Here is a 27,599-nt window from a genome sequence, read left to right as displayed (position 1 = left end):
TTACAACCCTGGTGTCCCAGTGTTCCCTTCATCTATTCGTCCTCCAGGTCTAAATGAGTGTGGTTCACCTGGTGTTTGCGGGGCGCGGTGACACTGTGGGGGGCAGAGCGACCCTTGAACACAACCAGGAATCGTACTCGTCCCTGAGCATCTGGACAACGTGCTCCGTGGCAATCTGACAGAGAAGGAGAGTAATGGGTGAGGGATAGTTTAAATAGAGATAGACAGAAAGAAACAGAACCTCTAAACCAGTAAACTAACTTTACTGTGCTCCGGTGTCATTTACCAGCCGGCGTCCTGTCATTACACCGTCAGCTATCTGCTCAGGAGTCTGGGAAGGATCTATTCCCCCTCATTTCTGACCGGTAGAGGCGTGTTCAGAGGGTCTGGAGTCTCTTCGTTTTGGGAGTGGGGCTCGTCCCTAATTGATGGTTTGGTGGGAGTGACTGAGAGTTTGCTGTCGGGCTTAAAGTTAGGGGGAAGATGAGAGGAGTTAAATAAAGTCCCACAATTGAATCGCTACTATTCGACATGGAAATGCATCATTACAGAATGTTTATGGTGGGAGCTAACGAGATCATCTTTAATCTGCTACCCAACTGCAATAAGAATTTGGCAACAATTGCCTCCATTCAGATTTGAATCGTCTCTCAGAACACAGCATCACGTTACAATTCGCCCAGATTCCAGTTGTAAACATCAATGTAACGTATGATTGTGACAATTTCAGCTGGTCTGAAAATGTTAATCTAGAACTCGACAGTCTTTGTATTTTGATCATGCAGAGTTGTGTTCACAATCTGTCATTTTCTCAGTATAAGCTGTGGGAGAGAAATGATCATTTGTTGCTGCGATTCCGTGCCAGTTTGCTGTAACTTTAGTTTCGTGTACCTTGATGGCCACACGCAGCTCAGGCAGGCAGAGCTCCTTCAGACCCGAGGTCGAACCCTGAGGGTCTGCTGCTCTGCAAAACCAGTCAGCCTCTCCAGCACCCGGCTCCCCGCTCGCTCCCTGCACACCTCCTCGGGCAGGCTGCTCAGCAGAGTGGACACAGCCTGGACGTAAACGACAGCATGAGTGTTATCAGATCCACTGGTAACATCATGCTACCACACAAAAGAATATGGTATTTATTAGCTCTAATGTGCATGTTAACACACATGCATTCCACATATGCATGCAGTTCCACAGGTGAGTGCAAACACACATCTGACCTCCCCTCCCCCGACCCCAGTAAACCTCCCAAACCCCCCGACATTCCACACGAGATAATGTCTCCAGCAGGTTGCATCCCACATATTGTTGCCGGGCTTGTTTTTAGTGTCGCTGTTTGGGGCCTTCATCTCTTGGGACATGCAGGTCTGTTGACGAGGAAGTTGTTGTCTGTTGACGAGGCCCTGGGATTCAGTCACGTGACACAGGGCTCGAAACTGTACATCCGGAGTCAACCAGTCAAGTTGCGGTTTACATCCATTTGTATACATTTCCAGATGTTTGTAGGAATAAAATGTTGTATAAATCAGCCTATGAATAATATATGAACAAATATATGAAGGCAAACACCTTCAGATTATAGATAGGATGACTGTCTGCACTGCACAACTGGGGGACTACTTATAAGGTGCGACTCTGTTCAACCGATGTTAACATCAAGCTGAAAATCCGCACTTTAACCTAATAATTGTTGTTAATTATATCTTTAAACAAAACATCCAATCATTCACATAAACAGAATACGATGAAGGTATAATATTTCGACAGCGACAATAAACCAGGTCACACACTGCAGGTCAGACATGACAAAACAAATATCCTCAATTACTTCTAACGCATGCGTGCAGGTGCAGTTGCACTTTTTAGGCCGAAAACTCTTCGTGGCCTTGGACCCGGTTCGGTTGTCCGTCCAGCCTGGAGGCTGTGTTTTGGACTCAGATGAAACAAAGGACGGTTAAACAAGCAAGACTTGTTTATCGAAGAGACTGGTTAAACAGGGATGGGTCATTGTTGGAAAAAGACTGAAAGTGAGACTGGATGTAGCAGTCAACGCCCAAAACACTTTCACGTGTGTTCTCATGATCTGGGTTTTGTTAGCTGTTAGCCAAAATCACTGTCCAAAACACCAAAAGCGAGATAACTGCCCCCCCCCCCCCACTGTGTCAGAGTAGCGGCTGGGGGTCGGCGATGCACTCAGCTGCGTTAGCGCTCGCTGCTCCTACCGGCCGGGGGTCGGTGAAGAGTCGTGAGTGATTAGTCAGCAGGCAGTGAATGGCCGTATCGGACGGACAATAAAAGGAGTTTTGAGAAAGTGTAAGTGCACCGCAACCTCGAGAGGACCTTGAGCATGCAGTAATAACTGGCCACCCAAAATATATTATGCAGTTTGCTGCAGCAGAATGCGAGATTAGCCGTGGACAGACACGGAGGGGCACGCTCACTCACTCACGCACACGTGACCACACCCGCGACAGATCTCCTCCTGACGGTGAAAATGAATACAGCAACAAATCTGACAGTTAGCCTTCAAAAAAGGTTTCCGTAGATGAATACGTTGAGGGGCGCAAACTCCCATGTGAATTCCCCCACTGCGGGACTAATAAAGGATCGTCTTATCTTATCTTATCTTATAAAACGTGTCAAAAGAAAACCACCAGTACGCACACTGCTGAGAACATCGACGGCAACTTAATTGTGTTTTTGGCAAGATTGTATGAAATGTCTTTTACAGCGATTGCTTGCATATGTTGCAGCTTTTGAGTTTGAAGCAAAGTGTGTCTTTGGACTCCTTTCTGCCCTTCAGTGTCTAGACGGGGGATTTGCCAATTATGGGTTTTATTCATTCAATCACAGAATACAGCAGCGGTCACTGCAGACACACCTGCCGGAGATCTGCACCTTACTAAGTGCACCTTTTTAGTTATGACTGTTATGTGCTGATATGTTTTAAACATTTAGTTGCATGAAGACAAGTGAATAGAATGTAATGTACGGTTTTAAACATGTTGCACATGAACCATTCAAAGCACAAATGTCGATGCAGACCAATAATTACTGAAAAAGCTGGCTGAGAAAATAGTCATCTGGAACATGTAATGGAACATGTAATCAGTCACTGAATGGTGGTAATCATGTGCAGCCGAGGTAAATATCAGGTGGAAAGGACCAATGAAATGTCCATGATAACATTTTACAACATGCCCTTTAGTCCCCTCGCCCACAACACAATTCCACCGACGCTTTACAGCGCATTCCTGACATAGCCTTTCAGATCACTGCCTCTAAAACAGGTGAAAAGGCCAGAGCAGGAATGAAGATGAAGGGGACTAAAAATAGAAAGCACAAATTGAAGGGCTGTCACCACAGAGCGAGTGTGACGGGTACAGGTTGAGCAGCTTTCCTCTCCCTGCTCTTCTTCTCTTTACACATTCCAGGGTCACGGGAATGCCGGTGCTGGTCACGAGGGCTTGGACTTTTGTCCTCTTTAGGATTAGCTGCTTTCGATCTCGGGAAATAAAGCCTCGGCTACTACGGCTACATTAGCCATCGTAATGGGAGGCACGACAGCGGTCAGGGGTTGAACTTTAGGATTTATGGCAGTAGGCCGGTAGCCGTTATCTTTTATACCGTGTTTATCTTTTATACCGTGTTTATCTTTTATACCGTGTTTATCTTTTATACCGTGTTTATCTTTTATACCGTGTTTATCTTTTCCGGCTGCTGAAATAAAAGTCACGAGACGGATATTCTGCTAAAATGTAGATCCTTGCAAGATGAACTCACCAGCTGGTTTGTGAGCTTTGGCTTTCTCTCTTGACTTTCTGGTGGACATCTGAAAGTGTCCGGAGACCTAGAGATTAAAAAAACAACCTTTATTTAAACCCTTTTCTCTGCTCGTCTCTTTCATCCCTGCATTTTATTATACCTCTGTAACTCTCTCTTCCTTTCATTTTCAAGCAGAGTTTCTGAGGCAGGAGTAACGTCAAGTCAGGGTTTGTACACTGTATGATTCAGGAATATAGTCGGCTCCCAAGAAGGCTCACCTCTTATCTAATGCATTCCCTCCATACAGAGCACTTCTCTGTGGTTCAAATGAAACCCCCACACTCCTGCATCCCGCCTCAGTATACAGATCAACATAATGAATTTTGAATGTGTAACTTTGAGTAATTTATGACCTCTCATTTCACCAGGTACACCTGCTGTACCCAAAGGTCAGTTCATAAACAGGTACAGCACACACACACACACACACACACACACACACACACACACACACACACACAGCTTCTAGCTGTTTCCTCCCTGATGATTGAGATGCGCCCAGATTCTGATTTCTTTAAACATTTTCTTCTTCTGTTTTTATGAGTATTACGTCCTTTGTAACAATTGATGCACCTTCCTGTGTGCTTCTTATGAATGCTTATTGCTATTTTTTCTCCGTCTTTCGTTCCTTTTTCACTTTTATCTAAAGCACATCAAGTCTGAATGAAACGTGCTGAATAAAAACAGCCTGCCTTCAACTTTGCCTGATGGATTTCCTGCCCTGTGCTGTCAGGACCCCACAAACGGCTAACTGTTACTTGTGTTCCTGCCCCCTTCAGTCGCCATATGTTGTAGAAATAGAAATAATAGAAATGTAAATTGGCTAAATTGTGCAAAAAACGGATTAGATCTTGTGTATTGTATTACTGTAATGCATGTATTTCCACAAATCAAAACAAATATATCTCTGTATGTGTTGTGTTTGCATATCTAATCCCACAGCTCCCCCTGGTGTTCACATGCTGCTACTACACCATGAAATGAACATGTTTATCTAGTGTATGTCATCCCACTGAAGGATCAGCTGCTGGTTTCTACATAGATGTCACACACGCTGATGACACAATAAATCTTCACGAAGCTTCCCGAGAGCATAAAGCATTCATTAAACTGTTAAATACCAGCCTAAACGACTCAACTTCTCTATGAGCTGTGACAAAATTAATCACAGTGTGGCAAATCGGGCCGACGAGGCGCTTATTAAAATGTATAGCAGGATTTCTCATGAGGAATAGCTGTAAAAAAAACCTGCAGCCAAAACTCTAATAGCCAATAACTTTTGCAAATTGGCTGGTTTTACATTGAATAAATAGAGTTCTTATTGTAATTATCCCAAATGAATGCGGCAGATTAACTAAAAAGAAAACTACTGAGGGAGGCATTGGAATGCAAAATAAACCTAATCATTCAAAGTTTGACGATTCCTTTTTTCATCAAAGAGTTTGAAAAACGACTTATTTTTCTTTCCCAAAGTCTAAAACTCCTCTTTCAAATTCATGTACCAGGCAAAACAATGTAGTGTGGGCAGAGCGGCGCTTCTCCAGTGGCTAATTTCTGGATTTGAGACATAACTCTGGGGATTAGCCTGAACAGCAGTTAATTGCTTTAAACCAATGGCGCTGAATTAATCCTTTGATTTTTGGACTCCTTTTATGATTAGAGCGAGAGGGAGGGAGGGAGGGAGGGAGGAGTGGAATAAATATGTGAGAAAGAGAGAGTAATGGAGACGGAAAAAGAAGAAACAACAACCTGACAGTGACTCAGGCAGCCACGGCTGGCTGAGCAGTCTTTCATCAGGAGGTAATGATATGAAACCTGTAATCTACAGGAGGCGGGGTGTGTGTGTGTGTGTGTGTGGGGGGGGGGATCAGATGACTAATTAATAGCTCCGGTCTAAAAGCCCCGAAGCAGTGCACTCTGGGAGTCAGCGCAGGCAAGGTACAGGAGGGCTGAGCTCTGATCACACAGCTGAGTAGTGAGTGGAACAGACCCAGCTCTTATTTTGGTTTCCATTTCAGACTCAGCAGGTGGTGGGTCTGTGTGTGTGTGTGTGTGTGTGTGTGTGTGTGTGTGTGTGTGTGTTTGTGTGTGTGTGTGTGTGTGTGTGTGTGTGAGAGACAGTGTGTGTGTGTGTGTGTGTGTGTGTGTGTGTTCATGAGGCTGGACAGGGAATTCGGTAGGCAGCTATCTCTTTCTCTAGCTGCAGGGATAAAGTGACTTTTTAAGGCTTTGCGATCATAAGTTCGTGTCAAACTGCTGTTTCTATGACAACTGGGCTGAGTTTTCTGTGCGCGCGTGAACAGATCCTGAGTTTCCTTTCTTCACAGCGAGGTTGTTTCTGTGAAGAGAGATTGTTCTTTGGTGGTTCTTTTGTTCTTCCAGGTCTAGTTTAGGGTGTGATGCTGACTTAAAGTTAATGCTGACTTGTGACATGAGAAGTCAAGACGTTTAGGATGTGCTCGGTATGTTTTCAATGATTATTTGGTGTTGTTGTTTGCATTTCAGTGTCATGCCAAGAACAAGGAAAGAGTCAAAATTTCTCTCATAAATGAAAGATTACGTCATTTTTCAGAAAGACATCATGTCAATGCAGTTTTCAGACAATCTCCACTTACAGAGGCCCAAATGTTTTCTTGTAAACATATCGTGTTTACATAATGTTTACTGAGGGTCATTTTCTCATAGACTTCTATACAATCAGACTTCTTTCTGCAACCAGAGTAGTCGCCCCCGGCCGGCCAGTAGAGAGAAAGCAAGTTTAAGACACTTCCGTACTGGCCTCACTTTACAGAACCGGAGGTTGCGGCCTGGTTCTGATGGGTTTTGTCACTTGGCATCCATTAGTGCTGCATTACCGCCATCTGCTGGACTGTCCTTTGCCCCATCTATTCCAGCATTAACATGGCATGTTTAAGAAACGCGCACGACGGAAATGCTCCTGAACGTAATAGTGAAAATCACAAGCGGTGCCTGAAAGGTTTTTCACAGTAATTTATCGGGAACTACGTGTGAACGAGGCTGTGGTGGACATGTCCCACCTTAATGGCTTTTTTTTTTGGAGGTGAGGGAAAACGGTGGGTTACTCTTAGGATGCAGGGAATGAATGAAGTCCTTCTGAGCAAGCAGGGTTGCCACAAACATTGGTATGGTTGTGCGTGTGTGTGTCGAGTGTTGGTGAGAAATGGACGGGCTCTATTCCGTGCTGTGTTTCCCGTCAACAAGTAAAGAGATGAGTGAATGTGACTGCATGCAGACTCCACCCCTGCTTACCACACACCTCCATTCACGCTTGGTGTTGAAATGTGTCTCATGTGCAGACTGTGGGTATTAACATTACCCCCCCCCCCCCCCCCCCCGTGCCTCATTTTCATAAAGATGTAACCCTTTGAGGAGCCCTTTTTTTTGCGTTCATGAGCTCGTTTGTACAGCTCTCATATATGCTGAAACTTCCGATTTCGACAACTTACCCTCTGCGGGAGGTTGGTCTGTCCCCCTCTTGTCCTCCTCAGCGACCTGGACCAGAGAGGACACACTGCTGCTGCCCACAGTGACGGAGGTGAGGACAGGGAGGTGAGGACAGGGAGGTGAGGGCAGGGAGGGAGGCCACGCTCGTGAAGGAAGACTTCCTGCAGGTGGGGAGGCGAGCAGAGGAGCTGTAGGGGCGCTTGGGATGAGCGAGAGTAGATTCATAAAAAAAAAGAAAGAATGTGTTTAGTTTATCGTCTTAGAAAACAGAATGCAACTATACAAACTATTGTACTTTCAACCCATAGAGGTCAGTACAACAAAGCTTTTCTGCCAGATTACAGTGGAGTATCAGTGAAGAGAAATCCACTGTGGAATAACATCATTATCTTCACTATATTAGATTTAATTAAAATGTGGTGTATTTTTTTAACCTTTTTTACGTTTTGTCAGTTTTATACTCTTTTATATTTTATTTTAGCTTGTATGATTTATTGTTTGAATGCCAAACTAAACTGCTCAGAGTTATAGTATTGAGTGATCAGCTGTTTGTGTTTCTGGTGTGATAACTTTATCTCAACCGCTGCATTTGATCTTATTTGGTTCGTTGTTCCTCACATTTGCCAGGTTGTCTTTTGAAACGAGCTTGTTGCTTTCAGTCAAAAGTTTGACATTTTTCGGGAAAACCACACATAAGAATGCACTTCATCATCATACCGCTGCTATCTAGGCCACAAACAATCACCTCCCTTGTGCTGTATTTGAATCAATTTATTTACCTATTTATCTCCTTTTCCTCACGACATTTGTGCGATACTGTTGGAGATACTGTCACTTATCTTTACGCACAATCCTCGTTTCCACACGTGTAACGTGCTATATTTATTATCGTACACATTATTAGGGCTGCCCGATCTTTCGATATTATATCGATGTTGTGATATGAGACTATAGATATCGTCCATGTTTTGGGATATTTTAATATGGCATAAATGTTGTTTTAAAGGCTGCATTACATTCAAGTGAAGACTGCTCTATTGTTCTCCTTTACCCACTCAGTCTTAGTATCCACATCATGATGATTATCTAACAAAAATCTCACCGTGTAACTATTTTGTGAAAGCACCAGTCAACCCTACAATATCGTCGCTATATCGATATCGAGGTATTTGGTCAAACATATTGTGATATTTGATTTTCCAGCCCTTCATCTCATTGTCATGTCATCCTATCATTGTCACCATATCTTACTATTGTCTTTTCATCTAATTGTATCTTTTATATGATTAGTTCTCTTTTATTGCTGAGCCGACCCGTTCTCTCATCAAAAACGCTTCATTGTACTTTTGACATATTCACTGACACTTGAAAACACAGTATCGCTTTCTGCACAAACATGTGTCACTAACGGCTAAAACTCAAATCACAGCGCCTCTAACGGCCGTCTTTCATTGACATCCATTGAGGCTCCTGTCAACGCAGAATCTTTAATTGCCCCCTTTTCTGCTGAATGTCAGCACAGAATGGGGGCTCTTGGTACGAGTTCTGAGGGACTCGCCAAAAACCTGGCGGTAACTTCTGATGGTTTAAATCTTTTCAATGTTGTGTTTTTCCATCAAGCTCCATTTTCTCCATGCTAGAAATATCCCAGTGTGAGGTCTGGCCATCTGCGTTTGGACAGTTATTCATGAGGAAAAGTCAAAGCAGACCAGCAAACAACGAAATAACCCAGTGATGGTGAAACTTTTCTATAAGAACAGCTTTTTTTTTTGTAAAAGTTAGAATCTGTTCTCCTTCAAGCTTAAATCGAATTCTTCAGACTAGCTGCTTGTGGAGAACAAACACACACAGACAAGCTGACATGCGGCCGCTTGGCACATGCACACACAGGTAGATCTCTCTACCAAGTGAGGACGACATATGAGCAACAGAAAGGAGCCAGACGTGCCCCCCCCCTCTACCCTCTCTCTCCTCCCTATCTGTCTGTCACAGAAGACCAGGGCCTGAAGTGTGTGACGCTCCCATCAGCCTAATTATCAGCGTGGAAGGAAGCACAACACCTCAGCAACCTTTCCAAATGTCCTCTACTGCCACACACTGCCATCCCCTAAGGAGTAAGAGTGTGTGCGTGTGTGTGCGTGCGTGCGTGCGTGCGTGCGTGCGTGCGTGCGTGCGTGCGTGCGTGCGTGCGTGTGTGTGTGTGTGTGTGTGTGCGTGTGTGTGTGAAGATGCGTTTTGCTCATTGAGTCAGTCGGTGAGTGTAAGTATGCATGTTTGACTGTTTAAGTAAATGAGTCTGTGCTTTAAGATTTAAGGTTTAGAGTCTATTAGTTCTCGAGCATGTTGCACCTGACTTTCTCTTTTTGTGTGTGTGTGTGTGTGTGTGTGTGTGTGTGTGTGTGTGTGTGTGCACGGTAAAGCCGGGTGGCACAGTCCAGGATTTCTCTCTTTCTGCCCAGCGTGGCAGGTGGAGGACTTTGACAGATAAGTTCTCGGCAAAATCCGACCTTCTGCTGAGATCAGAGTTTGTCCAGAACTCGGAGGAGGGACACACGGATACAATGAATAAACTTCATGGCCAAAAAGTATGTGGACACACGAACATTACACCTGTTGGTGAAGGCGTTTGGCCAGATTTGATGAACATCACTTTGTGCTCGGGGGGGCAATGTGGTTTTGAGACATGAAAGGGCCGTCCCAAAACTGTTGCTACAATGTAGGAGACACCATTAACGTTTAAACATCAGCTATACCTTTTTAACCCGAAGAGCCATTTTTAAATGTTCTTATTAATCAGTTTGCCGTTAACATTAAGTTTAATCATGACACCACATCAAAATTGAAATCTCCAACAGATCTGTAATTTATTCCATCAAGGCAACGTCCACAGCAAGGTTGAAATAAAACATCTCTCTGTGCAAGAAGGCTGCGTTCCTCATGAAAACATCCACATCTGAGTTGAAATCATTAATCCTACCAACCTTCCACCAATCTCGTTTCTGCAGCAATGAGCTTAACAAATTATGCAAAGAATGCATCGAGTACCAGCCAATCAGAGGCTGAGTGAAGGGGAAAAAAAAAATCGATCGAAACTATACCGTAAATAACAGGCAGCGAAACTGCTAACGGCTGTAAGATGGAGGTACGTTGGCGCTTCAACATTTCCAAAAGAAATTGCCCACTTATTGTTAGTGTGCCATTGCAAGTGCAACTGTGTGGCTCATTCATGTGTTTTAATGGTTTTTGGACAACTAATGGAGCTCTGTGACGCAGACAAAGAAGAAGATATAAAAGACTTTGGCCTAACAGACAATAGTTTTTAGTAGAAGTTTGTCGTTATTTTGGTCTTTTTATGGGATTTATTGACAGTAAAGAAAATATAAAATCACCAGACTCATCCGTTAACTGGAACTTGGGTTCAGAAGGCAGAAGTACGATGAGGACATGTCCACAAACCTTTGGCAATATGATTAATAATAATAACAATAATAAAGAATAATAATAAAATAAATGATATAATAAAAAAGTAAATAAGATTGAGGGATACCTTGGTTGAAACAAACTGCTCCCATCTGTTCTCAATGGCTCTTTCTTTTTTCAGCAGCTTAATCGTGGTCGGGCCTCGGTCAGGGTGTTGTGACACAATCATCAGTACGCCGACCTTCTGCGACTCACCGCTAGTCGAAAAAAAACCAGCCTTTGGGGCAGAGACAGCTCGAGAGTCGCTCCGGCCATTATCAAAATCATAATTCATCTTATCCTTAAAAAACATGTGCGGCGCTTTAGATTGATGCCCGGCATCAGAGCTGCCCGCCCGGTGGAAAGCCCAGCAGTGTCGTAACCTTGTGATAATGTTTCATTTCATCCGCTCCTTGTCTTCCTGTACAGTAATGCCTCAGCTGTATCATTTGCTCCATAAAGCTTAAGACTTTCTGGGAAATTGGATTTGAAGCTGAGTGAAGGCCCTGGAGGCGACGTTTGGGAACCAAAAAAAAAATCACTTTGTAGCTCTTTTCCTTCCTTCTTTCCTTTTCTTTTCCTATCAATTATTCAAGGCTTACAGGGGGGGGGGGGTGCAGTAACACGCCTGTACTACATTCTACAAGGAGCCAGTGTGACCGAGCGCGGTACATTCGCCTTTACACTTTATGAATTAATCTATTCTCTGAGTCCAGGTCTCCTCTGATACTTGGAGAGCACAAAGATCATCATAGATCAATATCACGGCGGGATAAAAGAAAAAGAAAGAAAGAACTGCCTTCGAGGAATCACAGCAGACTACAGATGCAAAGTAACATCAATCCTGTGGGTTTAAACATGTGACTTTAAGCACCACACAGCTGCTGCTGCTTCTGCACTTCCTCTCCGTCTCCTCACTCTCGACACCCTGTGGTGGGTCAATATCACAGGAGCTGAGACCTGGAGGGAGGGGGGGCGAAGATGGAAGAATGCAATCTCCTCGCTAAGCCCGGACCCCCTCCGGAGCTTTGGACTTTTACATTTCATCCAGCACTGTCAGCTTCGCGCCCCGCGGCTCCTGATCGCCGCCACCCTTCATCACTGGCACCTCCACAGTACAGACGCAGCGTCTCTTCAGGTGGCTCGCATTAAAAACACTGCCGGGTTTGACAGAAGTTACTCATCGGTCAGCATGCAGAGGTCAGCGCCCGCAACCAGCCCGATCGCTGATGGATGTGTCACTCCTGTGTTTTCCAGGCGGTGGAATCACCGACGAAATAGTAAATGACGGTTAATGTATTATGTATGTGTAGTGTGAAGACATTATCCCAACGCTCTGTGTGCTTTGGTGTCTCATTATCCTGTCAACGATGAACACAGGATTACTCATTCATAAGCATAAACATTACACAGTTGATGTTTTAACAAATATTCAAAGCATATTTGCAAAATTAAAAAAAGAACTATTCAGATGCACCGTTGTGGCCTTTAACTTGAGTACCAAGAAATCATGAGACGCGATGTCTATAAACTCTTTCACAGAAGGTGCATTGAAAACATTATCCACCAGAGTCGAAAAAGTCAAAATTGTATTTTGGTAGTTGGAGCAAAACGAGTTGGGCGAGTTGATTAGGTATTAGGCATTGCCGCGAAGGCAGCTTTAGAAAGCAACTTCCTCAAGTGTTTGCTTTAACTGACCACTGGAAGGTTGTGTGTGGGTGGGAAGAACCTTTTGACCCCAGAACAACTTACTTGGGGTCCCAGCAGGCGGCGAGCGGGCCGACTCTGCCGTGGCGATCCAGAGTCGGGGCCTCCAGCATGCCGACTCAAGACAGCAGAGCTGATGGTAGATGATCTTCCTGCAAGAGCACACAAACACAGAGAGCGTCAACGTCTAGATACAGATACAGAGAGCCAAAAAAGTGCGCGTCAAATTATCCAGCTCATATTTACAGGATAAAAATGACACATTTTTTATAATCCCTTTTTTAGGTGCAGGTCCAAGATTGCATTTTTGTCCTACTTAAATGTATCTGTCTCCATTGCCGGTGTTGTCGAATACTGTCTCTCCGTCTCCCTACCCGAACATGAACCAACCCTTATCCCTCACCCTAACCACCCAGGGGGGGCGCTATCATATTAACAGGAGGGTAACACTCGATGGGGGAACTTCAACATTACACCGGCCTGGTCTATATGATGAATACGCAATTGCGTAGAGATTAGAGGTGAAATAAAAATGAAATATGAGGTGCAGGTGAATTCCAGATCGATACTAAAGGAGTTATGTCGCCCTCTGGTGGTGGTTTGCATTCAAAGCTCAGTGAGAGAACGCTTGCTGGATGAAAGACAGTATCTTTCATCCAGCAAGCGTAACAGACTACATTAAGTAATGGTGGATTGCCCCCTCTACTGGCAAAAAATAGACACTGCAAAACCAATCACACCGAACACCCTTCAATTCCAGTCAGGTCTTCTGCTGCGTGTAAAAGAAGTGGATGGAAACGGGACACAAAGAGGCCCGACTCTTCAGAACGAGAGCTGCTGTCGTTGCAACCAACGCAAAAAAACATGGCATCTCTCTAAAAGCGCGGTTACGCGGCGTCACCTGCGGTCAAGCGGCACCGTCCATCACCCCGACACTTTTACGCTTCGAGGCTTCACGACCGCCTCCATTCCCATGATCTCTCCAAACACATCAGACACAATATGAAATTCTGCTTTGGTCCCGGGTCGCTCCGAGCTCTTTTCATTATCGACCAGGCCGTTAGATTGTCTGCTCGATTAGGATCCGTCAGACGTCAGGCAAAGGCCTTCCAACGGGGTTGTTGTTTTTCCAGAGGTCTCGCCAAAAAAACAAGGCTGCATTCTGGAAGCGGCAAATAATGCAGTGTCGGAGGAAAATGCATGTTGAGTTGGAGGTGATGCATCATAAACAGATGTGTCCCCGTGGAACGGTGCACAGACGGATGTAAAACACAGAGGATTTCCTCTAAACATATATTAGCTCTTCAGGGAACTGCCGGTGCAGGTGTCTCTTAGTTTGAAATCTAAAATGTTCCTGCTTTGCCATTAAATCCTCCTCAAACACACTACGCCTGTCACGACATAACGAGCCTCAGGCAGTCTCGTCTGAAGCCAGGAATCAGTCTGTCTGCGTGTTCTTTGCATATCTCCAGAACCGTTTCGTCCGATCTACACCTGGTGGGTGTGCTGCCGGAGACCCAAGGTAGTGCTTTGTTCAGTGTGGTGCAATGTGGCCAGATGGTGGCGCTTTAACGTTTGAATTGGGAGTCTCAAAAACAACATTTGTTCTTGACACGAATCTATGTATTTAAGCCACGCCCGCTTGCGTGTAAATCGTTTGTCCGCCATCCTGAATCCGTCTTTTTCTCCCGCTATTCGGCCTTCAAATTTTGAGCAGTTGTCACTAAATTTGGTAGCGAACATCCCCGGAACAAACAGGATATGATGCAGATATATGTGCAGATATGATGTCTGCTGTAGTATCATCTGACTATAAAGTAAGGAATCTCGGTGTGTTTACGCGTGTGCTTCATTCGCATATCTCGACAACAGTCCGTCCAATCTGCTTCACACTTGGTGCAATTTGTACACTTTCTATATTAATAAACATTGCACGGAGAGCGGGGCTTCAAGGCCTGCGGCTCATTGCCCTCAGTTCACTTTTGGTGCTGGATGATGGATATACTAACATTACAACCAAACTCTTCCTCCCTTCCCTGGAGTTAAAGAGCAATGAGCGGGTTCTCGACAACCCTGGAATGAGCACTTCCAGTGGCCAAGCAATCAGCCCACTCCGAACCGGCCACTGCTCTAGTTCTCTTCAATCTTTCCTATATTTCCCTCTTAAAGAATAAGAGAAGCCACCTCCAGATGCTGAATGATGAATCCCACTTCATCATAAATTGGAGGCGTGCGGCTTTCACCCAAAAAGGCTGCAAGAAGAAGAACTTCAGCAGTACCGAAATCGAGGTACTGTTAATTCAACTTAAATGTGAACAGGATTGTCCAGAGCGTCTGTGCTGGCGAATAGCAGTGTGTAAGAATCACAATATCATCCAAGCGTTTTTAATAGTCTTCATTGGGATCAATAATATTTCTTTAGCCCACAATTTAATAATCCAATCATTATAGTCACTCTAAAACATATAGTAATCTAAATTTGATGATATGATACTCATGCGTTTTTTATGTTTTCTTTAAAAAAAGTAAAAGAAATCGTACAATTGTATGCACCTAAGAGAAAGAATAAAAAAATAAGAATATTTACAGACAAATAGAGGAAATGTGTTTGTTTACGGCTCCCCTGCATGAGGCCCAATGTGATACTGTATTTTTACATTTGTTCAAAAGCCTGAACTTGTGGATTGTATGCAGCATTGGCATCAAATCCTCCAGACAAGATCAAAGCAGAGCAGAAACCACTAAATGTTGCTTTTGTGAACCAGAGTTCTGTGTGTGTGTGTGTGTGTGTGTGTGTGTGTGTGTTTATTGTCAGCCAACACCTGAGTTTCTCTAACAAGGCAGATTCGTGAGAGAAAACTTTCTCTGACGTGTTTTTTGCAGAGAGGTTAGCTCCGGTTCACGGGGCATCAAAGGAGTCCGCCGTATGAAAGAAATACAAAATGAAAGCATGGCGAATATCTGTCAGTGTCAGATGTTTTGCATTAAATATTCAGCAATCTGTTTGTTTTCCTCTGTTTGATGTTTGCTGAGGTGTAGTAACACATCTGTTTGACATGAATCAAATGGATGAACACTGGCAGACACAAGAGGGTGGAATAAATGCAGTGATTCCTTACAATCGCATTCTTTTCAAACATCTCACCTTTTTCTTTAGGCCTCTACAGGGCGTAGAGAATATATCACAACATAACAGAATGCGCCGCTGCCGTCGAGCTGCTCGGATGGAGGCCGCCGAGCGGGTTATGCAAAAAAAAAAAGAAGAAGCTCTTAGACAGCTTCTGACCTTGAGTACCAGAAAACACTCGAGCAGATATATACGGCTCGTTAAGAAAAGGACGCCATCTTGAATATTGTCGAGGGAGCAGGCTGTGCGGTGTGTCGCAACCTTACCTTCACTCTTCACTCAGCAGAGGGGAGGTCAGGGAGTGATGGACAGGGGTGAAAGGTCGTGCTGAGTGGCTCTTCTTCCCGCGTGGCCGTGCTTCAGTCGCACCCGACCAGCCGGCAGAGGCCACCTGAACACAGCGGAGATACAGAGCTGTGAGCATGATGTGATGGGCATTGATGGGTTATTTTTAGGTGGTAACATTAAATTAACTGAATTCCCTCACATAGCCCAGACTGTTTATCTTAGTTTGCGTGTCGGTTTGCTAAGAATTCAAAGTATGAATGTTTTCAAAGCTGCTATTAATGATTTAAATATGAATATTTTCTGCTCAATCTTATGATCTTAATCTGAAGATTCTCAAACGAGATATTAAAACGAATCATTTCATGTCTGCAAAACCAATATTTAGGCTCTGCGAATCTCCTGTGAAATTCAAACATAGGCCACAACATACTTTTATCAAATGTCACATGAAATTCTGCGATACGACTAAATGAAAAATAAATATTGAACGGACAAATGCATCAGTAAAATTTGTGTTTTTGATATTAATATTCAACATTCTAATAGAGATTTCTTTTGTTTGGACAAAAAAACTGAAGGAAAAGCGAGAGGCACAGAAATGGGATCATTCTTCTGCGACAGCAATAGTTTTATTTATTTTTGGTCCACTTTAGGGCAGCAAAACAAGCCGTGAACGCAGGAAGATCGGAAGTATTATCGCCTTTTAGAGTTGATACGTCGATCAAGTGTTCAGGTGCTTCTTTACACATCCAGCAGATACAGAGCAACACTAGCGTTCCTTTGGAGTCGTGTTTTGGGCCTTTTTAAACATCAGTCCGTCCTGTTGTTAAACCACAATGTGTGCGCTGCTGAATGAGACCTGAATCCAGAGGATATAATGTGATATGCGCCTACAGTGTCATATGTGTAACTGTATGTTTGACCTGTATTTACGTTTCTTTCTTTACTTTTAAGGATGCAACATTCATTTCATACAGTTAATACAGTCAATTCGTATGTGAATCAGTCTTCTTTCAGCTTTGTTTTTGGTCCCCACCAATTCTTGAGGGAAATATCTGACTCTGCTGGCTGATAAATGCTGACTGGGCTCATTTTTTTGTGTGTTGGTCACAAGGAGCAACCCCTTTTAGTCATCTGGTACATTTTTTATATAAAAATGTTGATTGGTGCAGCTTCAAATACTCCAAAAATAGGATAAACTGACAAACTACGCCAGAAGTGAAACTGAGCTGATGTGAGTCGTGGCCTCACCCGTCTGAATCGCTGTCGGTCGCGGCTGTGTTCTCAGCTGCTCCTCCCTCCTCATCCGCTGCCTCTCCTCCTCTTCCTCCTCTTCCTCATCTTCCTCCTCCTCTTCCTGCAGGTGGTGGAAGTAGCTCTGGTCGCGCTCAATTGCTGATGCCAAACGTCTGCAAAGCAGAGAGATAGACGCATGCGGGAGTCACAAATACAGGGCATCACCGGCGTGCTTTAATGATGATATATGTTCACTTTCCAACAATCCAAAGGACAGAGAAGAAAAAAAACAAAAAGAAACAATAATAAATAAACCACAAATGCCAAGCGTACACATTAATCTCCTGTCTTTATTGGACATACAAAAAACATCAAAGCCGATGAGTTACATTTAAAAGTGCTTGCGTGACTTCACAATAATCCCTTTCTCACACACACACACACACACACACACACACACACACACACACACACACACACACACACACACACACACACACACACACACACACACACACACACACACACACACACACACACACACACACACACACACACACACACACACACACACACACACACACAAAGTGTGCACTGTAAATCATCCAAATCAGAGCACACCGAAACAGCAGGCAGGCACAAATGACACCTAACTAGAGCATTATGGGAGAAACGTGTTACGTCTGGCCAGATTAATGACTTAATTATGGCGGTTTAGCTTCCAACCGTAACCTTTCCTCAAACACTGTTTGCTTGTTTTTCTCATGCTGCACGCGTAATTACCTTTGCATTAATGCGGCGGTGGAAAATTAAAAGACGCCGCTTTGAAGCGACTGTCGAGGTGACTTTGCCAGCAGAACGGACCGAGGGAACACAGAGGTTCTTTTTGTTGTTTTTTTTTACACGAGCAGCTCGCCTTCTTCTGGGTGAAGGAGGCGGACAAAAAGCAGGTCAAAGTGTGTCCTGCTATGAAGCTCTTCATGACGAGCTGGAATGGAGAGTCAAGGTTGGCGTGTGATCCTTTAGTTGTTGGAATCAACAGGGATTCAAAAGGAATATTACTTTGCTGTGTGTGCTTTCAAACGAAATAAATAGTGTGGTTCAGCTTTGGTTGCTGATGTTTGGAGGGAGCTCAGGTATTCCAATATGACTGTGACTCTGAGACAATATCTGGAGAATAATGTTTGTTAGGATTGGGTGATAATTCAGTGTTATTGTTTATATACTTTCAGTATAGTGAATGGAGAAGATATGATCACAGTGTTTTCTTTGATAATATCCTGCTGTCCAAAGGAATGATTTCAAGCAAACTGTAATTAGAAAACTACCAATATCAGTCGTTTAAAGGGAGCGTGTGAATGGGTCTGTTTTTTTTCTATCAGCACGTGCCACGATATATTCATGCACACAAGATATTCATGCACACAAGATATGAATCCCTGCTCACGGTTTCATGCTCTTCCACTGATCGCCAGTTGGTGGCAGTAAGGAGACAATAAACTACATTTATCCTGCAACAGTTAGAGAGAGAAAAAAAATGCTCCAAGAAGCGCTACCGGCTTTGAAGCAAATTTTACATCGTAAAGTTGCAACTTCCGTCATGTGATGCCGTTGGGCCAACAATACTTAACATAGGGAAAGAAATGTCCACAGATCAGCGGATCATATATTTTTTTAGGTTAATCAACTTCTCAGTATGAGCACTTGAATAGGCCTTATTTAAATCATTAAGTCCTAAAAGTTGTAAAATGCACTAATGTCCAAATCCAGAGTTATTTTCCTTCTGTTCGTGTGAATGAGCCTGAGATCGTGTGGCTATGAGGCGGGTCTAAAGGAAACGCTAACGCGCTAATAGAAGCCACCACTCAGCTTGGCTGACAATTTGTTCCAGTTGCCACTTGCAGTACTGCCCCATAGACCACCACTTTAAAAGAGGCCTCTGTGAAACCTTTGACAGGACGCCTTGAACTGTAAACATGTCAATTATTTATTTTTGTGTTGAGAATTTCTAACCCATGAAGGTTTTGTATTTGCGAAACCTTACCCCAGGGCCTAGAACGAAAATGTTCATGTTCGTAACATCATCTCAACGTAAAGTCTACGGGCCGAGAGGCAGAAACACTAATGTGCATGTGCAGAGGGCCTTCGAGGCTCGAGCAAAGCTGCACAAAACTTTTTCAGATGTTGTGTTCAATGAGCATCTTCTTGGAACATGCTATCCAGTTCTCCTAATAAAACCGTCATATATGATGCAGGTTCCCGACTTAATCAAAATTTAGCAAATGTTTTTATGAGGAGGGAAATGCATTCATTGGGGTTTGTTGGAGATCATTTCGCTAACCCAGATGTCCAGAGCGACTCGAGGTGAATAGAACAGCTCCAATCTCCTGATTTATAAACGCAACAAGCGAAAGAGGAGCGAGGATCAGAGCCACAGTGACCTAACAATGTTCTCGTGACCTTTCCCTTTCCTTTTGCAAGCAAAGGCACAAAGGCCTGCATATGTTCCAGCCCCTCTGCAGCTCCAGTTCTTATTTGTTATCTGGCACGCGAGCTGGCTGGTAATATTTTCGCCCACAAGTAAAGCCGAGCACTTCAAGCTAGGGGGGGGGGGGACAGAGCACTTGTGTTCCAGCATGCTAATTTGGCTCCGTTTCGGCGATACGCAGAGCGCACCAGTTTAGCTCGGAGGCATGTCTGTTCTATTTGCATACCGCCACGCCCCTGATGTTACTTATTAATCTTCAGATGTGACATCCAAGTCCAAAATGCAGCAGTCTTAATTAAAGTGTGGTTCTATCAGCATCGCTAATGACTCGGAGCTGCGAATGTGCAAAAAAAAGTTGTTCCCCGGAGTAGCTGCCGGCTGCCAAGAGTGTGAGAGGCGGCTCAGTGACCTTGCCTCAGACGTGACTCATTTTGTTAGCTCTTTGTGCTAAAGTGACTCTTTCGCTTTTAGTTCAGCTTCTAATTGATTCATATCTTATAACTGGCAGGCATGTGGATGTCTTACCGCCGGTGTTTGATGCTCCGCGCGCACAAATGTTTGTGACAAGAGCAGCGATTCGTGTCTGAATGCAACATGAAAGGTGAACAGTAACATGCCGAAGGGAAAGGGAGAGAAAGAAGCAGGCGGAAGAAAGCGGACGAGTAGATGACGGGCGGTAGAATTTGGTGCGACAAGAAGAAAAAGATATTTTAAAAAGGCATTGTGAAGAAGCAATGTATCATCAATACATAAATGAAACTTTTTGTGTTTGAAAAGCCGAGACGCTCTGAAGTGAAACCCCATTATGCCTTTCTTCTCATCCTCACCGTCTGTCCTTCCAGTCAATAACAAGTTACTCTTCTTTGTGAGACTGAATTTTGAGCACAAATCCGAGCCTGGCTCGAAAAGCTCATTAAAGATGACAATGCTCGGAAAGGGAGGCTTGATCGGTGGCTGCAAATTGATTGCAATGTAAAAAATGTAGACATTTGTGTGTTGGGGGAGGGTGGTGGCGGAGCGGGGACAGTTTTTATTTTAACAGATCAGATCACGGGAGCCCTTGGGTGGCAGCTTGTTGCCAGGCAACAAAAGAGATCGGGTTTTTAGGAAGGTTGAGGCATCTTCACAGTGATTAGACCAACTAAGATGTTGTGGCTTTATTCTGAATCGACTCTCACGTCATCGTAAATTACAATACACAAGTTATGATTAAAGCCTTTAGCATTGGGGTATTTTGTTGGGTGTGATACGCGAGCGACAGCGACATGACGTCAAATCTCATTTCATAATTAAACCCCGATTATGAATCCATCAGAAGAATATCCGCCAGTTGCAACGTGACGAGAAACAGGACTCCCGGCAGCGTGGCGATGGTTCACGTCAACATCGCCGGAGACAAACGGCAGAGCACGATGCAACACAAGCTGGCGCAGTCATGAATGACAGAATGCCACGGGCAAGGCGCTGAACACGCCGATTGGGCTTTGTGGTGTCTGCTGAGACAAAACAAAAAAACAGCGAGTACGAAACCCAAACCGGATTCTCGTTGTATCAGCACACCACATATTTCCACGGAGCATCTCAGTTCACCTACATGTTGTGACAGAAGTTCATGGTGTATGAGGATTGGTAGCAGTGCCAAGATGCAAAGAAAAACCATGATGTAAATAACATGAGGTGCAGGAAAACATCAAATTCAGCTTAAAATGCGCGTCCTAATTTCCCCCTCATCTTTAAATGGAGACATTTATTACAGCTGTGTCTGTGTTTGGGGGATTACATAAATTAAGTGACAAATCCCCGTCCTACAGAGGAGGATTAGGGCCATTTGAAATACATTATTTGATATTATGTAATATTATCATCCAATTTTTCTGATATTTTTTGTGCTTTTAACTGAGAATCGTGATCGTTTTTCTGAATTCCGACCTTAATCAAAGAGCTCCAATGACCCCCCCCCCCTCCCAATACTCTTTCATACTCCTCTTGACATGAATTGGATTAATGAAGATCTGACGAGTAGAGCTCTTTTTCCCATGTCAGGATACATTATTTCATATATCTGGATGTCACAAAGTGTTATTGCACTTTTGCGTACCACTTCTCAGAAACGAGAGAAAGGGGAAAGCTGTGTTCAACTCATCCAGTTTTCAAGACTTTGTTTGAAATCTGACGAAACATCATAGTTATGTAAGTATTACAATGGTTTCTAAGAGTTAAATATACCTTGTGAACTAATGGTCGAACTGTCGAACTCAATACATTTGAGTGGTTCTGATAACTTCAACATACAGCAAACAATACATATTATCCGTCAAACACTGATGTAAAGCAAAGCTGATACTAGACCCAACGGCCCACCTTTGATTATTTTAACAGAGCAAAATTATGCATCTCAAAGAATAATTTCAGCGCCCGGCAGCAGTGGCTCCTCCTCAGGCCAGGAGCAGAGCTTGGCCTCGCTGCTCCGCTGGGAGCCGACACCATGCTGCTGGAGGCCTAGGCTGTATTACTGGGCCTGCTGAAGGGAAGGGAGGCAACGGGAGAACCAGAACCAGGACTGAGCGTGGCAGACTGTCAGACCCCTGCTGCAGTAAAATGAGAGGTTTGCTAAAAGGACTCTGGTGCTCGGAAACACTACCACTTCAACAATCCACAAAAATGAAAGTTTTTCGTAACTGTGACGATATACATTGTAACGTGACTTACATAGTAATGTTACCATCTAAGTATAGCAGGAAAAGAGGAACCTTGAACGAGGTCCTACCGGGTTCCAAGCTTACTCAACGGTTATTGGAGCAGAGAGCAAAAGGGGGCGGGGCTTAGGAAGGGTACGTTTTCGTAGCTTAGCATAAAAACTGGAAGGGGAAACAGCTATTGTTTCTCTCTCTAAAGTTCAAAAATACCAGCAATAATTAACATGTTGTATCTCCTCTGAAAGATAGATGTAAGAGAGACAAGAGGATCTAATGGTCAGATTCATATATAGACAGCCATTATGAAACATGAAATTGCTGGAAAAACAGCCCGCTACGTGGCAATTGTTTCCACGAAACTGTCCGAACTGAAAAACAAAACCAGGCCGAATAAGTTCAAGAAGTTTTTACTCTGGCCAGAGAAGCAGTAGAGACGTTCAACAAGTGAGCTGACAAGAGAACGGGCTGCCGTTTGGCCTTAAAGGCATCACAGCCCTTAACCATCACTACTGTATTCACTTGCAGGGATAAACAGCCACATTTCATCTGGAGGGGGGGGGGGGGGGGGAGCATCTCCTGTGAAAATGGCAACCTTTCCCCGTAACACCGGTATGAATAATTCAACACTCTGGGCTCTATCAGAGGCTGTCAGAAATGTCAGCCGGTTGGAAGTACCCTTGGCTGCCCCCAGAGGATTTTGACTCTGCAACCTGTGGTGGGGTTAGGGGGTTACACACACACACACACACACACACACACACACACACACACACACACACACACACACACACACACACACACACACACACACACACACACACACACACACACACACACACACACACACACACACACACACACACACACACCAAATACCACAGCTTTTCCAGTGGCAGGACTCCACTGCCTGCAGGACACTGAAAGCAGAGCGTACCTGCAGTGAGCAAACTGTTGCAGATTTCCTCCCTTTTTCCCCCCATAAATAGCTGCTGCTATTGCAGTCCTCATCTGTTTTAGTGGGGGGGAAAGCAGCTAGACACCACATGTTTACACCAACAGACGGGATTCATTTGTCCCATATTTGCTTGAACACCCCCAGATGTAAGTCTCACCTGGTGTGGCCCATGCAGGTGCTTCCTCAGGGAAACGATATCAGCCCTTTCACCAGCCTGCGTGCGACAAATTCAGGCTCTGAAAGGAAAGTGCATAAAAACAAAGACATAAAATCAAAAGGACAAGCAGCTATTATCTTATTGTCTTCCGAGTATAGCTCTAGTACTCAGAGCACTGTTTCACCTGAAAGACTCTGCCGCGTCCCCATGTGACCTCTGCAGAGGCGAATTGGGCAGCAGGTCAAGAGTAAAAGACTACGTCTCTAATATAACATCGCATATGGAAATTATCTAATCTACATAATTAACTGCGATGAGTAAAAAAAAAAAAAACTCTTTAAGCGAGATAAAATGATGTTTTCTGCAATGTAAATTGGATAACAGGGTGTGAGAGGAGTGTAAATGTGGGCGTAATGATTAACAGTCACACCTTACTTTCTCCTGTGGAATCTGGAGGGTTGCTGTTAATGGATCGGTCCACTATCTTTGGTGGGTCATCTGTAGTCGCCTATGAATCATCAGAGTTGAGGAAAAGGGACATTAGCGTGGACGGGATATTCATGAAGATGTTCTATCTTCAGGTCTTTCATTTGACTAATTTAGGCAGCTACAGAACCGATTAAATCCAACGGGTGATAACTGAGGATACTTATTTCCAACATAATCTCGAGCTGTTAAAAACACACGTTAAATTAAATTATATCAGTATCAACCAGGCTGCAACCTCCACTTCAGGATAGTGAAACCAATGCGGAAGTGTCTTAAACCTGCATTCCCTCTAACGGCCACCAGGGGGCGACTCCTCTGGTTGCGATAAGAAGTCTGATTGTATGGAGGTCATTGAGAAAATGACCCTAATTCTAGCTTGATGTATTCCCTCAGTAAACATTGTATCTTATGTTTATGGTCTCAATCGCTAGTTTCAAGTTTTCTTCAATACAGCATGATGTTCATTCAGTAAGTTATGGTCCATTTAGAGTCAAACAGACCATAAAGCAGGGTATGCTTTAGGGCGGGGCTACCTTGTGATTGACAAGTCGCTACCAGAGAACTGGCCGCAGACTAAAGCCCTTCCCCCAAAAGCGATTGTTCACTCAAAGCTTAGCAGCCATAGGTCTGAACTAGTGCTCTATCTGCAATTGTTAGCACGTCCTAACATCACGAAGAACGCTATTTCGACTGTAATGTGAGAGTCTGTGAAATGTGTTTGGAGCCTACACACACACACACACACACACACTCCGGTATCTCAGTTGGTAGAAAGCTGTCAAATTCACAGTTCTTTATTTAAAACGGGGGTGATACCAAAGATTCCAAAGATACTCTAGAATCTAGAATATTTCCATTTAATGATGACGCAGCCATAAAAACATGAAGTCTTGGGTTTGATGAAGAGTTGGAACAAACTGATACAGAATATGTATGATACTGTCAGACAGAATGATTTACAATCTTAATGCTCGGGGGAAAAAACTGCGTGAAAAGGGGTTAAAGAAAATTGAGTTCCAGAGTGTAAATGCTGAATCTTTGGTGGTTAATATGGTTAAAAATGGCACTCCGCTAAATGTCATGACTTTTTAGATTCAAAGCTACAGATGAACTGGACAAGACCCGAGCTGATGTCAGGTCTTTGAGCTGCAGCACCCAAAAGGACAAAAGAAAGGTGCCGAAAATGCCACGGCCGTCATATTTCACTGCCGGGCTTCTCTCCGCCCCACCGTCTCTCTTCATCTTCCTCCTCCTCATCACCATCATCATCTCCTTTGTCCCCCCGTGCGCCTCTGCTGATGGATGAGCTCGTTTGCTGCAGATCTCTTTCGAGTCAAACCGGGACACTGTTGTTGCCTCTCTGCTACTCCAGTGGACACCAGAGAATAGAGACCCCGGCACATGAATGCTGTACGGCCGCATGCACGCAAATAAAATGCATGTTCCAATTCATACCGAAAAAAAAAAAAGCCTGTGTATTTCCCATCAACACCCAGGAGTAACGCTTATTGCATTTGCCTTAACGGCACCACCGAGAGCTGAATCAAAAGCATTGCAAATGCAATAACACAGAGCGGGAAACCGCAGAAGATGAGATTGCCTTGTTTTCCCTCCTTAGTGATTTACAGTGTATACGGGGCAATTCTTGTTCACTGTAGCCATAGAGACAATGGATTGGCAACAGCCGGCATGGCTAAACCAATTCAGCGAATGAATTTTCTCCCCCCAATGGCGTCGTTTTAGTGTTAGATCGAGGTTCAAGCATCACTCCGCATTATTTCCGACTCATCACAGGCTGCAATAACTTGTAAAAACGGCTTTCCAAAAATACATTTCCATAGATAAGCCACTCCACTCTGATGTGTCAGGTTTGATACGGACTCTCTCTATTCGCGGCCAGCGACTGAGCCAGCACCACAATAACTATGATGAATGCAGTGTCCACAGGAACAAACCAGCCATTTGACACTTCCATCCCCCTCTTGATGCATTAGCTGCTGATATCCTGTGGATCCGTGGCTGTTTGAAGCCTCATGAGTCGCTGTGACTCCCCCCTCCCACCCGAGCATAAGGCCGTAATCATCGAACAATTGTCAATGTCTTACTTCAAATGCATTTGTTAGAGGGAACAGGCTTTGGGGGATCAGACGCAGCATCTGTGTTGGTGATTATGAAAACTGACTCTGCGGAGCCCACCGGGGCCTTCAAAACGAACTCTGAGATCCTCTCCAACTCCAGTCGCACTGAGGACGGTTCAAAGTAAACTGGGTCATGGGTGTGTTTCCCGTCCTCCTCTGACTGAAAGTCCGAAATTATGTTTTCATCTGGGCTGGAAAATTTTGATTTGCGACACACTTGATGTGCTTGAGGGCGGTCAGTGTCCATTAAAAAAAGCGACCGGCATTGGATGGGACTGCTCTGTGAAGCCCGGAGATGGTGAGGGAAAGGTGTTTGGGGGGGGGGGGGGGGGGGGGGGATGAATGAGAGATAGAAACCCTGCCATGAAATGAGAGCAATCACACACATATACACAGAAATATATGAAAATATCACTTGACAGCGGCATTAGCAGTTCAAGGGAGGAAAAACACGAGTCTAATGGGACCATGAAGACTTTCTGATCTTTAGCAGCAGATGGAATGGAAAAAAGAGAGAGGCAGAGAGAGAGAGAGAGAGAGAGAGAGAGAGAGAGAGAGAGAGAGAGAGAGAGAGAGAGAGAGAGTTTGGATTCTCTCAAATGAGCCATTTTTAATTTTGAGTGAGATGAATAAAGTGCCAGCCATCTTTGAAGTTAATCCTGATTCAAGGCATCAAAATGATTTGGTGATGATGTGTTTACACGAGATGGGGGGGAAAGTCATCTGAGAGAAGATATTATAAAGTCTGACGCTCTCTTTTATCTACACAAAGACAAACAAAACAAACTGTATTGAAACTGAGTGAAATCATGCAGGTTTATTTAGGCTAATGACTGAAAATACATTTTACCGCGTGCTGTTGTCCCACATTGTCGAGTTTAGGTTTAGTGTCCAGGTGTTAGGGAAGTCTGGGTGCCTCACTCGGTCCCCGGGGCACTTCCGGGCAGCCGTGCCGGGCTCAGCGGCACCTGTCGGCGGTTGTGACTCTCCAGGGAGTCCGGTTCCTCTCGACCCGGATCCGGGCGCCCAGTACTGTTCCGAGCACGACGTGTCCGGGGTCACAAACTAGGACCGGCTTTGGCTGCACAAAGACGTAACGGAGCCAGCGTGCAATTTCGATTAATCATGATAAGTCTGTATATTACGAGGAAAACTAAAAGTTGCACAGGAACAGTGCGTAAATAAACGGAGCTAAAGCGTCCAAACATTTCTACAAACTTCGGCTCCATGCGTTTTCGCACCTGCCAAATGTAGCTCAGCCCACCAGGAAGTAAAAAGTTATTAACTATGTGGCCAAAAGTATATGGACACTACAAAGACCTAAATCATACCAGATTTTAATCATGACACTGTTGTATGGAAGCCCATTTCCACCACTGCGAGGAACAAATGAAGATCCTGTAAGTCATTATAATGAGATACTATCTCAAAATAATGACTTAGTATCTCATAATTATGACTTAGTATTATGACTTAGCATCTCATATGAGATACTAAGTCATAATTATGAGATGCTAAGTCATTATTTTGAGATAGTATCTCATTATAATGACTTACAGGATCTTTATTTTTTTC

At 44.1% G+C, this 27,599-nt stretch overlaps 1 pseudogene; it reads right to left on the bottom strand.

Annotated features, from left to right (window-relative positions):
• Positions 1-27,070, bottom strand: LOC142964620 (coiled-coil domain-containing protein 60-like; annotated as a pseudogene).
• Between the last annotated feature and the right edge of the window lie 529 nt (positions 27,071-27,599).

Source organism: Anarhichas minor, unplaced genomic scaffold, assembly GCF_050575085.1.
Source record: "Anarhichas minor isolate MPS153535 unplaced genomic scaffold, ASM5057508v1 ptg000030l, whole genome shotgun sequence".
NCBI classification, from domain to species: Eukaryota; Metazoa; Chordata; class Actinopteri; order Perciformes; family Anarhichadidae; genus Anarhichas; species Anarhichas minor.
This window is presented reverse-complemented; position numbering and strand designations above follow the sequence as displayed.